The following is a 12,146-nucleotide window of genomic DNA, read 5'->3' on the forward strand; positions in this document are numbered from 1 at the left end:
TGCCAAAGAGTGTCAAATGCAGAATTTGCCCAAATTCTTTTTTTTTTTTTAAAGACTTTATTTATTTGACAGAGATCACAGGCAGGCAGAGAGAGAGAGAGAGAGAGAGAGGGAAGGAGGCTCCCCACTGAGCAGAGAGCCTGATGCGGGGCTCGATCCCAGGACCCTGGGATCATGACCTGAGCCGAAGGCAGAGGCTTTAACCCACTGAGCCACCCAGGTGCCCCTGCCCAAATTCTTTTAAACAGAAAATTAGCAAGTCTGAGCTACCCGCTCCCCTTGAAGGAGGCTGATGAGACCAGACTTTAAGAGGTTAAATCATGTGGAAAACCCTTACTTTTAAATGGAACTACATTTAGTCAAGAACCACTTGTGTAGGATATGTCTTCAAATATTATTGCTATTTGCCAGAGAAAATGTGCTTTAATTCCTTGATGCCAAAGAATGTCTGATACGTTGTATAATGAAACTAGAATAATTGAACCACTTGTTCATTACAAAGCTCTCTAGCCAAATACTCTAAATTCTTCAGCGTCCGAGTGGGCTTGCAGTGAATTAACAATGTTCTTTTCTTAAAAAAAAAAAAATAATAATAATAATTTTGAGGTAGGACACAATATTTACAAAAGAATTTTTTGTGAAGCGTTACTAAATGCTTTTTATTCCCAGAAGGATCATGCTTATTCTTTGTTGCTAATGCCAGGGTGATTCAGAAGGACAAGTGAACCGTTAGCCAAGGCATTAAGCAAAAATCCAGACCAGCTTTACTCTGGCCATTTTTCTCTCAGTTCCCGCCAGGGATCGTCCCCTAACCTACTGCCCCTCTCATGGCGTTCCCACAAAATGGCCTTGCCTCCAGGTAACCAAAACATCAATTCTGCTACCTCCACCTCTCCGACTCCCTTAAGCTGGGGAGCCCTATAAAGGCAGAGACCATGTAATATTAACATTCTGGTCATCAAAAGCACACAACGGAGTACTTCATACCTAGGAGGCCCTCAGGAAGGCATTGATGTTGGGTATAGAGAGCTTGAGTTAAGTGAGAGACTGGAATAAAAATGGAAAAAAGTCCAAACTCAGACAGATGCTTCCTCCATCCCCCTGGACTTAACGGAGGCAGTCAACTTCTTTGCGTTTCCTGGGAAGATTAAATGAGGTGCCAGAGAATCAAGACTGTTTGCGGAAAGAAAGCTGGCCCTGTCATGGATCACAAAACTCTGGCAGCAAGGGAGTTGGGGGGGTGGAGAGAAGAGTGAGGAAAGAGAGAAGTGACTCAGTAAAACATGGCCAGGCCAACCAAGGCAGGCATAAGGATGTTTCAAGGTACGTGGGAACATTTTAAAGATCACAGACAGGTTGATTTTAAGGCCAACCGAGGAAAGGCCCCTGGGTTTCAGGAAGTGGCTTCTAGATTTTTCCACGGTTTCCAGAGAGGTGAGGCTAGAAGCCAGATGGCAGAGAGGTAGAGGGGGCTTGGGAGGATGGGAGGCAGCAGGGCAAAGACCACATTTCCAGAGCAGTAGGGGATAAGAGGTAGGAGGGGAGAGTCTATGTCTGACTGGGGCAGGGGGAGGGGGCAGATGCTGGAGTTCATTTTACAGCAAACCTCCTGGTAGGGGTTATGGTAGGAAGGGCCTTGAGAGAAAGAATCTGAGGAGCAGAAGTTAAGTACATTCTTCCTCTGAGATTAGAGGATTTGAAAAAGAAAAGAATGGATGTAGATTTGACACGCTTTCACAAGTACCCCTATTCCAAGTCAAGATGGTGCACACTATCGCCTCTAAACTGGTGATCCTTGGGGCCAATTCATGGACCAGTGTCCTTCCACAGTAAACTTCTCACTGAAATGAGGTTCTTTTTATATAGAACTCAATTCAATGTGAAGGACTGTCCTTTGTGCTGAGACTAAATCCTCTACTTTTTTGGTATTAATATGTTCTTTGCTGAACATGAAATGATGATAGTACATCAGAGTTTGATTTTTCCCTCCATGTCTTTACTTAGCAAAAGAAAACAGTGCTATTCCTTGTGAGTCCTCCTTCTGCCACCACCACCATTTATTTTTCATGTTCCTGTTTGTGAAATAAATTGTTGAGAGTAATTGTTCTGAAACTAATGTTTATATGCCTCTAAAATATGGTTTTAGAAAACGGTTATTTTAAATGAACTATTTTGGGGAACCCAAGAAAAGGCATTTCTGGTTTCATCTCCCTGGTTAGGACTTACAACCTCATGCCAGTGTATCAGTTGAATTGAGAATTACTTCCTTTGAAGATCACCTTAAAGATGAGTGGGAAACCAAGTTTTTTTGACTCAGTGATTTCCAAAAGGACCAGGTGACAACTTTTGTGTACACCTCCCTCCAGAGACACCAATGAACAGGTATGTGGTAGTGGTAGAAATCCAGGTCATGTAGCCCTAAGATCCCAGACCTTTAGGCCTGGAAGGAACTTTAGAATTCCTTTTTGTCATCTCTTCAGGATTAGTCTATCTGAGGCCCTGTGCCCAAAGCCACGCAACCAACCAGCAGCAGAGCCAAGATGAGAGAGGCCCAGGCTCCAAATCCCCAAGTGTCCCTCCTCTCCCATCTCTACTTGCTCCTGGCTCAGGATCATTCCTCATAAGCAAGCCTCAAGCCAAACAGTAGCAGCCTTGGCCCAGCAAGCTTGGCCTGTGGGCCGGTACATAGAGTAGAAAGCCATTTTCTCCTTTATAATAATGGCTGTTGCTTCAAATGTTTAATGCCTTCCTGATTGTATCACTCAGAACTCTTGCTGCAACCCCTTAGTTCCCTCCCAGAGGGGCTTCTCTTCTAATGACTCAGAGGTCAGTTCCAAGGCCCAGGCTTTCATAGTCCACCTCAACCTCCACGATTTCAACAAGGCTTTCCTGCAAATGGCTCCTCTTGACAGCTCCCTTCTCTTATCTCCCTGTTCATTGCCCACCCCAGGAGTGGCAACTTGTTTCTGGTGAAACAGACCTTGTGGGAATCCCAGTTTTACCAATTAGCACTAACATTTTCATAGTAGCCTTTGAGGCTGAAAGATCAGGAATTACAAACAAGAACACATCTAGGGCTGGTGAAGACCTATCAGAGTCATCTTATGCTATGACTATAAGGGACATTGTGTAAGGGTGGCAGGGAAGCATGAGAACAGGGGATGATTTGGGTCACTCTGGGAAATGGGGGTGGGGGGAACCCAGGAAAGCTTCACAGAGAAGACATTTGAGCTGGCCTTGAAGAACGATTTCAAGGCAGAGGAAGAATCTTCTAAGCTCCTTGCCTCTAGTCATAGAACTGACCTCAGAGAGCAAAGCAGGAGCTGGAGAGGAGAACTGCATAAGAGACAGGGAGGACCCACCAGCTGGGATGCAGCTACTGTTTGGGATAGCACAGAATCAAATGGTCCTTCCTTACTGATTTGGGTCATGCCCCAGCTAATGGTATAAGGTTATCTGTCCACTGACTATAAGCTGAGATTTAATGCCATAATGACATTAAAGTTACTTTGCATTTTTGGCTTATCATTTTTAGAACTTATAGAGTAATTCAAACTCTTATGGAGCCTATGCCATGAAAAATTAAGTGTAACTGTTTCAATTGTTATGTTGACAAAATACACTGACATTTCATTACCATTTATGACCTTGGGTGATGATTAAAAGTAGTGATATAACTACTTCATGGTGCATACTATGATAAGGTGTTTAATTCGAGATGTGTCATGAGCCATGTGTTTTTAAAAGTTGGTATGTATCATTGAAATTAACATAAAAGAATCCAGAAACATTCTGTCTTTGTGGAAAGATCAGGTGGGAATCAGGAAGATGTAGCTTCTCACTCTGGCTCATCTCCTGACACAGTGTCTCATCCCTGACTACCATCCACTTTACTTTCTTATTAGTAGAAAGGAAGCAGTTGCCTAGCTAGGGAGGGGAAAAATGGAATAGATGGTTTCTAAGGATTCTTCCAGCTCTGCCATTTCTATGATGAAATTCAAGGGATTCCTTTATTGAACAGTGGTCCAGAACATTTCCTTCATGCCCATCTTATGCATCATTTGCTTCTAAAACCCTGAACCCTTGCTTTCTCAGTAACTCTTAGCATGGTTAGTATGTTGACTCAGAAATTGCTCAAGTACTAATGATCATTATCTCACTGTAGCTGTTGCTGAGAAAGTGAGAAAAAGGAACTGGTTTGGGGGCAAAGAATCATCCCTAGGATAATGGATTACTATTTTTCTTAAATTAGAAAACAAGTCTGAGCTGACTGCAAATGTAAGCTTGTTCACATGGTTAATGGGAAACTAGGAAAGAAGGTGGCTGGCCCCCATTGGCCAGCTCCATCACTTTAGGGTCTCTTGGAGCCAACAAAGGCACTTTCTGATCCCTCAGTCCTCTGCCTCAGGAGGTTTCTTAGAGAGGCAAGGGGCCTCTGCCAGAACAGAGGACCCTTGCTACTGAGTCTCCCATGTATTCTTTTCCATTGTTGGTGGCATCTGCTGTCTGATGGCAACTGGGCTTCTTGCATCACCAGGGCTTCCTTATGATCCCTGGTTTACATGGTTTTCTGTTGAGCAAATAAACACATACTCATCCCCGCCCCCAACAAGACAAAGGCAATTCATTCACAGTAGCCGCTGCCCAGCTGACAGATGTTCTGGCCTCTTGGCCCTGCAGCCCAACATGCTCCTGACCCTAAAGGTGAAAGGCTCTGTCACCCATTCTCATCCCCCGGTTGGCCAGTTGCTGCTACACAGGATCATCCAAGAATTCTGACATTTGTCTTTCCTCCTCCACTCCTGCCCCCATGGCTCTTAGTGGCTCTTAGGAAAGAGCTGTTTCCAAAGTGGCCTTTGATCAGGTCAGCTGGAGAATGAGAAAGATGGGTCATGTGGTCAGGGTTGCCTTGCCACAGCTGCTCAGATCCTTCTTCTGCAGACCTGACTGTGCCTTTGCAAAGACAAGGCCATGAGGAACTCTTTTAGGTACTTCCCCACAGAGAGATAGAGAGAGCAAGGAGAAGGCCCTTTTTAGGAATTTAATGACTGAAAAAATAAATCCCAACTTTCCCAGCTTTATCATGATATTATTGGGGCTCAATAATCTTCCTTTCTTTGATAGTTTACAGCCTAGGGGAGGGAGAAAAGACCTTTGCTAACATACTGTCCAGGTTTTAGGGTCTAGGGGACTGCCCAAATGTTTGTTGAGCCCAGAGAAGGAAATGTTGACTTCCAAAGGGACACTCTTGGAAGGTTCTACAGAGGTGGTGACATTTGAGCTGGGCCGGAGGAGAGGTAGAATTTCATCGGCAGAAGTAGAGATGGGAGGGCCTATGGTTATGCAGCTGCTTCTGTGTGAAGGCAATAGACTGCGGAGCCAATCTGAGCGGCAGGGAAGGTAGAAGAGCAGCCGATGAGGCAAGAGGGACCACGCCACCACAAAGATGCTCTTGGAGTGTGTCAGTTAGCCCTCGGAAGAGTACTGAGCCCAGTTTGAGCAAAATGCTTTGAACCCATTTCTTTGTAGAAATTCAGAGGGTTTTGAGAGGGAAGTAACCCCTAAGCAGTCTTTAAAAAGAAACTCTTATGATCTGAACTCAGCTGACTCCCTCCCTGTCTAGGCTTCTTTGGAGTCTTCCAACATTTTTCTACATAAGTTACTGAGTGTTTCTATGCTTGTACCCCAAACCACAACTAACCAGAAGGGCCACAAACAGCCTATTAGCTTATCTTTGAGAGCTAAGACTCTCTAGAAATCACTATGGTGCTTTTCAGCTCTTTTCATAGGAAAACAGGGAGCAAATGATCTCTGGAGCAAATGATCAGGTGCACTAGAAAGAGTTTGAGTCACATGTGACAGCATTAAGGAGCCAATTTCACTCTGCCAATAGAGACTTTCAAGAATAAAACCCTGAAGAGACTGTTTCCACCACAGCTGTGAGGCTTGAAGCTCTGGACCTCCTGTGCCACTTGCAGAGTCTGAGCAGTACCACCACCCAGCTCCTCCTCTAGCCCTACATTGGGAACCCGCTCCTGCTGCATTTCCCTCCTTCAATGAAGAGCATTTCCACCACATTACATTCCTCTTCAGTGCCTTTTTAGTGTATCAAATGATTGAAGTTCCCTGTTAGTGCAACTATTGTGTTTTGTTTGTTTGTTTAAAAGCATAACAAGAACATTTCCCTTAAGAAAATCATCATCCCCAGAAAGAGAAAACAACTGTAGAGGACAAATTGGACACCAGTTAAGACTGAAGGCCAGCAAAGTGTGATCAGAGAAATGGCAGGAAGGAGAAAGAGGCGAAGAGAAGTGAACAGAAAGCTAAGAAAGGAAATCACCTCCCTAGGTGAGATAATTCAATTAGACCAGGGGGAAACTGTCAGAAATCAGATCCAAAGAGACCTGCCACAGTAAGGGTTAATTTGCTTGGGTTGGGTATAGAATGGGTATAGAAAAGCTGGACTTTTAAGGCAACTTACAGGAAGCAAAGGCTAGAAAGACTGAGTTTAGAGGCTGAAAAAATTCATGTGGGCATATCCCCAAAGGTAATTTCTCACACTTGGCAAATTGCCAATCTAACTTCAAGTAGTTGAGTTGGCCATGTTGCCTCTTGTCATTTGCCTCCCCATCTCTGATGATACTGAGATAATCTGCACTATTGTATGATAGTTCTTGCCCAACAATGGTAGACATTAAGCATAAAACTTAAGAGGGCACAAAGCTTCCTTTCCAAATTAGGTCAGTTTAGCCTTTTAGATCCTGGCTTGACCAGAAGCAGGGTTCACCTCATGCTGGATGGTAGGGCTACACCTCTAAGGTCAAGGATCCCTCCCCACCCCCAGCCATGTGTATAAAAGATCAAGCAGAGAATGAATGTCTCCTTCTCCCACCAGAGGATTCTTAGGATCAGGAACCATAGGTCTGCATGCTGACCCTTCTCTGACTAACCCACTCTGCCTTTTTTTTTTTTTTTTTTTTTAATGCCACCATCCAAGGCATGCTACTACTCTCTCAGGCCTGAGTCTTGTGCTCTTCATCCTTTGGTTGACTAGACCTAATTTATCTGCCAACTTCTCTTCTATCACGTATCATTGGGTTGTTTTTTCTTCCAAGGCTAGGGTTACTGCTGACTAAATTCAGCTCACTGGGAATAACTAGAATCCTGGGGAAATACTGGTTATATCTGGGCTTAAAAACAAAAGTCCAAAGGGTATTATGCCATGAAAGATTAAAAATTGTTCTTGGAGGTTGTACAAACATTTTTAAGGAGTAATGTTTTGGGTAATGATTTCCCTGCCAAAGAAAAATTTTCGCAAGATCCCTCTGTAGTCTCTACAAAATGGTAGAGCTAAAATTCTAAAACAGCAACAAAGGGGGAAAAAAAGAACTGAATTAAATTAAATATTTAAGTGTGGACTTCTTAAATAAGTTTCCCCTTTTATCTTATCATTCAGTTGCCCCTTGACCATTTTTTTTTTTTTTTTGGTTCTTATCAAGCAATTTATTACCAACTCCTCTCTACCTATGTCAACTCCAGTCCTCCTCTTTCTCATTTCTGCCCACACTCTTCAAAACATGTACCCATACTGTTTCTATTGGCAGACATGAACTAAACATCAACCTAATACTCTGGCAAATTCAAGTGAACTGTTCTGATCATATTCACTCTTTGGGGTCCCGTCTCCCATTCTACTGTGAAGCATCATTGCTTGCTTGAGGGCATTCACTAAGAGACCTTGCCTAGACCCAGAGGTATATCACTGGCTCTCCCTCCAAACACAGACTCATAGAATAATGGGACTGAGGATCAACCTAACCACTCTCAGAGAGCACTTGTCATTCCAGCCGAGTTCTCAACTTTTAGCCGTTACTCCCTATAAATAATTACCTATTTTCATCTGGACAACATTGGGCAAAATGTTAAAGCAGGTGTCATTCCTGGTGTCCTTACTGGAGAAAACACCCAGAGCCTCCTTGGGCTTTTTCCCACCTTTCTCCAGCTACCTACCCCCCCTATAGATCACAGTCTTGGACTGAAGGTGTCCATCACCATAACTAGCACCACCTCCAATCTCTGCCTATGTAAAGTTCCCGGTCACCTTCCTAAGTCCAGCTCAAATGCAACCTCTTCTGGCAGGACTTCCTTGATGACCAGCCTACATCTTTCTCTCTTCTGAAGCCCCATGGCCCTTGGAATTGCCTTTGCTATGGTACTTGGCACTTTTCTACCACTAGACAGTGAGCTCCTCGAGGGCAGGATCCATGTCTGATTCATCTCTGGGTCCCCTGCAGGGCTGAGCCCAGTGATCACTCTTGGAGGCATGCAGGAATGGCTGAGGAAGGAGTGAGGCTCTAAACATGGCAAAATACACTCTCTCAAGTTTAGGAGGAGTCTGGGCCTGGGGTCTACCTCTTCATAGAGCTGGTTATTTCCTTCTTCCTTTCTCATTCCTAATCCATTCCTGAAGGACCTCTCCCATTCACTATCTTCAGCTAACTGTCACTGTGGGGAGAATCCTCTGTGAAGGCTTTAGCTGTTAACAGCTTAGAATGTTACTGCTCCCAGAAGTCTTTGCACTCAACAGTAGGGGTGGGATGGGATGGGGTTGGGGGAGTGCTGAAGGAGATGAGGGTGAAAACCTTTAGTTCCCAATGACATGCCCTCTTACTAGAGGATTTAGGCATGACAGGTTGGGCAAGGAAAGAATTTGGGGGTTTGGGAGAGCTACTTCTTGATACCTCTCCAGTCATAGCCGTTTAGTATTCTGAGCTATTTTTCTTCTCTTTCTGCCTATGTTTCTTTTAAAAAGATCTCCTAGCACAGAGTAGCCTTTAAATAAGTTATAATCATTAATGTTGGTACTAATAAGTCAAGAACATAAACAACATAGACACATAGCCCAACCTAAACACATGAATGCTTGGAGGTGCCAGGTATAGATATAGATAAATTTTGTTAGAATTTCTGAAGTGTCAATGGAGATTTTGAAACCTCTGCTTCCCTGGTGGTGGAAACAGTCTGAACAAAGATAAGGAGGTAAAAACCAGCAGGTTATGTATGCACCGGGAATGGCCAATGACTGAAGAGAGGGTCCTCCTAAAAGACTGACAAATGGAATTGGTTAGGTGGGAGGAAGTGAGAGGGGAGAGAGGGTCCGTGTTGAAGAGACATGATGACAAATTCAACTTTGAGTTGTTGATAGATCAGTAAGAGGAAATGTCCCCTAGGAGCCTGAAGATCCCAGGCCGTGAGTAGATAGGTAGGGTCCAGGGTCATAGGCAATGCATGTACCCTGCAAAGCAACAAATGCAAAGGAAAGAGCAGGGTTCAGCATTCATGTTCAAATGAAAAAGTTGGGGAGGGAGAGGGTGATAATGGTGATAGATAGTGCTTTTAGTGCCTCTGTGCTATGTAGCAGAAAAGTCCAGAAATATGAGGTCAGGGAGAAAAAATATAGGATGGGAGATGGAGAACTTACTAGAAACCCTAAGTGTGTTCTAAAGACAACTTGGCTTAAATTAAATATTGACATTGTATTTACTTAATGATTTAAAAAATAACTTTTTTGCTGTTTTTCTGGGTTGGACGACATATGCAAGTCTCCATAAAATTGAGTTGAAGGTCCCACTTGGCGCTCTCCTTGGTGCTGGATTTGCACAGTGCCTTCTTTTTTTTTTTTTTTTTTGATTAGGTGTTTTTTTTTTATTTTTTTTTATTTTAATAAACATATAATGTATTTTTATCCCCAGGGGTACAGGTCTGTGAGTCACCAGGTTTACACATTTCACAGCACTCATCATAGCACATACCCTCCCCAATGTCCATTTCCCCACCACCTCTCCCGTCCCCCCTCCCCCCAGCAACCCTCAGTCTGTTTCTTGAGATTGAGTCTTTTATGGTTTGTCTCCCTCCCAAACCCGTCTTTTCATTTTTTCTTTTCCTACCTCCCCCCAACCCCCCCGTATTGCATCTCCACTTCCTCATATCAAAGAGATCATATGATAGTTGTCTTTCTCCGATTGACTTATTTCGCTAAGCATGATACCCTCTAGTTCCATCCACGTTGTCGCAAATGGCAAGATTTCATGTCTTTTGATGGCTTCGTAGTATTCCATTGTGTATATATACCACATCTTCTTTATCCATTTGCACAGTGCATTCTTTGTCTTAGGGGTTTATGGAAACCAATGTTTTCTCCTTGTTCTTCTCCCTTTAGGTGTTAGCCAGGAAGTAAATCTTGCCAAATAAAATCATCTTTACATGACTTGTGTTTCTCCTCCACCCAGCATCACTAAGGTTAACGTTTGCTACGAAGTATTGAATAGAGACAGCAGTCCTTTCCAGGAGGAAAACTCTCCATTTTTTTCCAAACCAAATCATGTTAATAGTAGTTTTCAGGGGGTGGTCAGATCATGAAGACTTTATTTCCTTTACATTTTCCAAATTTTCCAAATGTTACTTCCATAGTTAAATTTGTATTTCTTTAAGAGAGAAAAGTAGATTGGAGGTGGAGTTACCACTCTTAGAAAGTCTTGTAAGATAACCATAAGCTGTGAAATTCTCAGTGACATGGCATTTCTTCTGTGTCTCCTTTAAGAGAAAATTCTCGGCAAAATATTCAGGTTTTTAGAATTTATTTGTAAAGATTTATTTATTTTAGAGAGAGAGTGCACACCAGTGGGGGGAGGGGTAGAGGGGAGAGTCATCAAGCCTACTCCCTCCGTGGCATGGAGCCCCAGGTGGGTTTCTATCTCACAACCTGTGAGATTGTGACCTGAGCCAAATGTAAGAATTGGATGCTTAACCAACTGAGCCACCCAGGAGCCCCTAAAGTTTATTTTTAAGAAGATAAATGCAAAGAATTAGGGCTTTAATTCAAAATAGTTTATGGGGCACCTGGATGGCTCATTGGGTTAAGTGTCTGCCTTCTGCTCAAGTCATGATTCCAGGATCCTAGGATTGAGTCCCTGCATTGGGCTTCTCAGCAGGGAGCCTGTTTCTCTCTCCCTCTGCTGCTCCCTCTGCTTGTGCTCTCTCTCTCTGTCAAATAAATAAAATCTTTTTAAAAACAGTGTACTACTCCAAGTGCCTGCTTTTCTTTTCTTCCTTTCAATGTAGAACATCACCTGTGAGTACCAACTCTTCAGTGCATTACAGGAAAATTTTGGGTTTTGGAAGATTCCTGAGAAAACCATAAGGTCATGGCCTATATGTCTAGGAAAAATTCAGCTAGCAGGGATGAATGGAGAACATAGTCATATGCTTCAGAATGTCTCAAACCAAAGTCAGACACTATGAACTTGACACATGAAGCACTAGGTGCTGCTCACTGCCCTCCACTGTTGTCTTCACATCCCCATGCTCTGAGCCAGCTGACAATGTCCCCTGAGTCCCCACATACTTTCTGCTGGACTGTTGTTAGGCTTTCCATTCTTTCTCCAACCTTTACAAAGCACCTAGTATGTGCCTTTTACTGCACTTTTGCTCTGATATGATAAAAATGGACATGATAGATCCCTTCCCTAAAGACACTTAAGAACCAAAAGGAGAGGCAGCTATGCCAAGGTGACAGTAAAGCAGATGACTGTTGGCCCAGGGGCTTATACAAGGTGTTAGGGAGCACAGAGAGCTCCTAATTTTGCTTGGTGAAAGAGGGTGGGAAATAAATAAGGAAAGAGGGTCAAAAAGGAGGGGACACTTGCATTAATTCTTCAGGTATATTGGGGAAGGGTCAATGGGAGAGGATCTGGGGGTGCAGACCCAGAGAGAAGAACCAGGAAGCTACATCAAGAGAAAGGCTCAGGAATGATGAAGAGACTTACCTGGGGCCCATTCTGCTGAGTTGTTAATTGGAAGACTGAGCCCCATGGACTGAGAACATGTGGGGGTAGATATAGTTGGTGGAATTCTAATTCTACTGTAATTCTATCGTAGGTGGAATTCAGCTCCCCAAGATTCCAACCCCCTGTAGAATCCTCTCCCCAGGACAGTGAGCAGGATTAGTGAAATTTATAATTTCACACCTGTGATTATGTTATCTTATACGGTAAAGGGGGTTTATAGATGTAATCAAAGTCCCTAATCAATTAACTTTAAATAAATTAAAAGGATGATTATCCTGGGCCTGAACTAAGCAAGTGATC

The sequence above is a fragment of the Martes martes genome (assembly GCF_963455335.1).
Source record: "Martes martes genome assembly, chromosome: 7".
In the NCBI taxonomy this organism is placed as follows: domain Eukaryota; kingdom Metazoa; phylum Chordata; class Mammalia; order Carnivora; family Mustelidae; genus Martes; species Martes martes.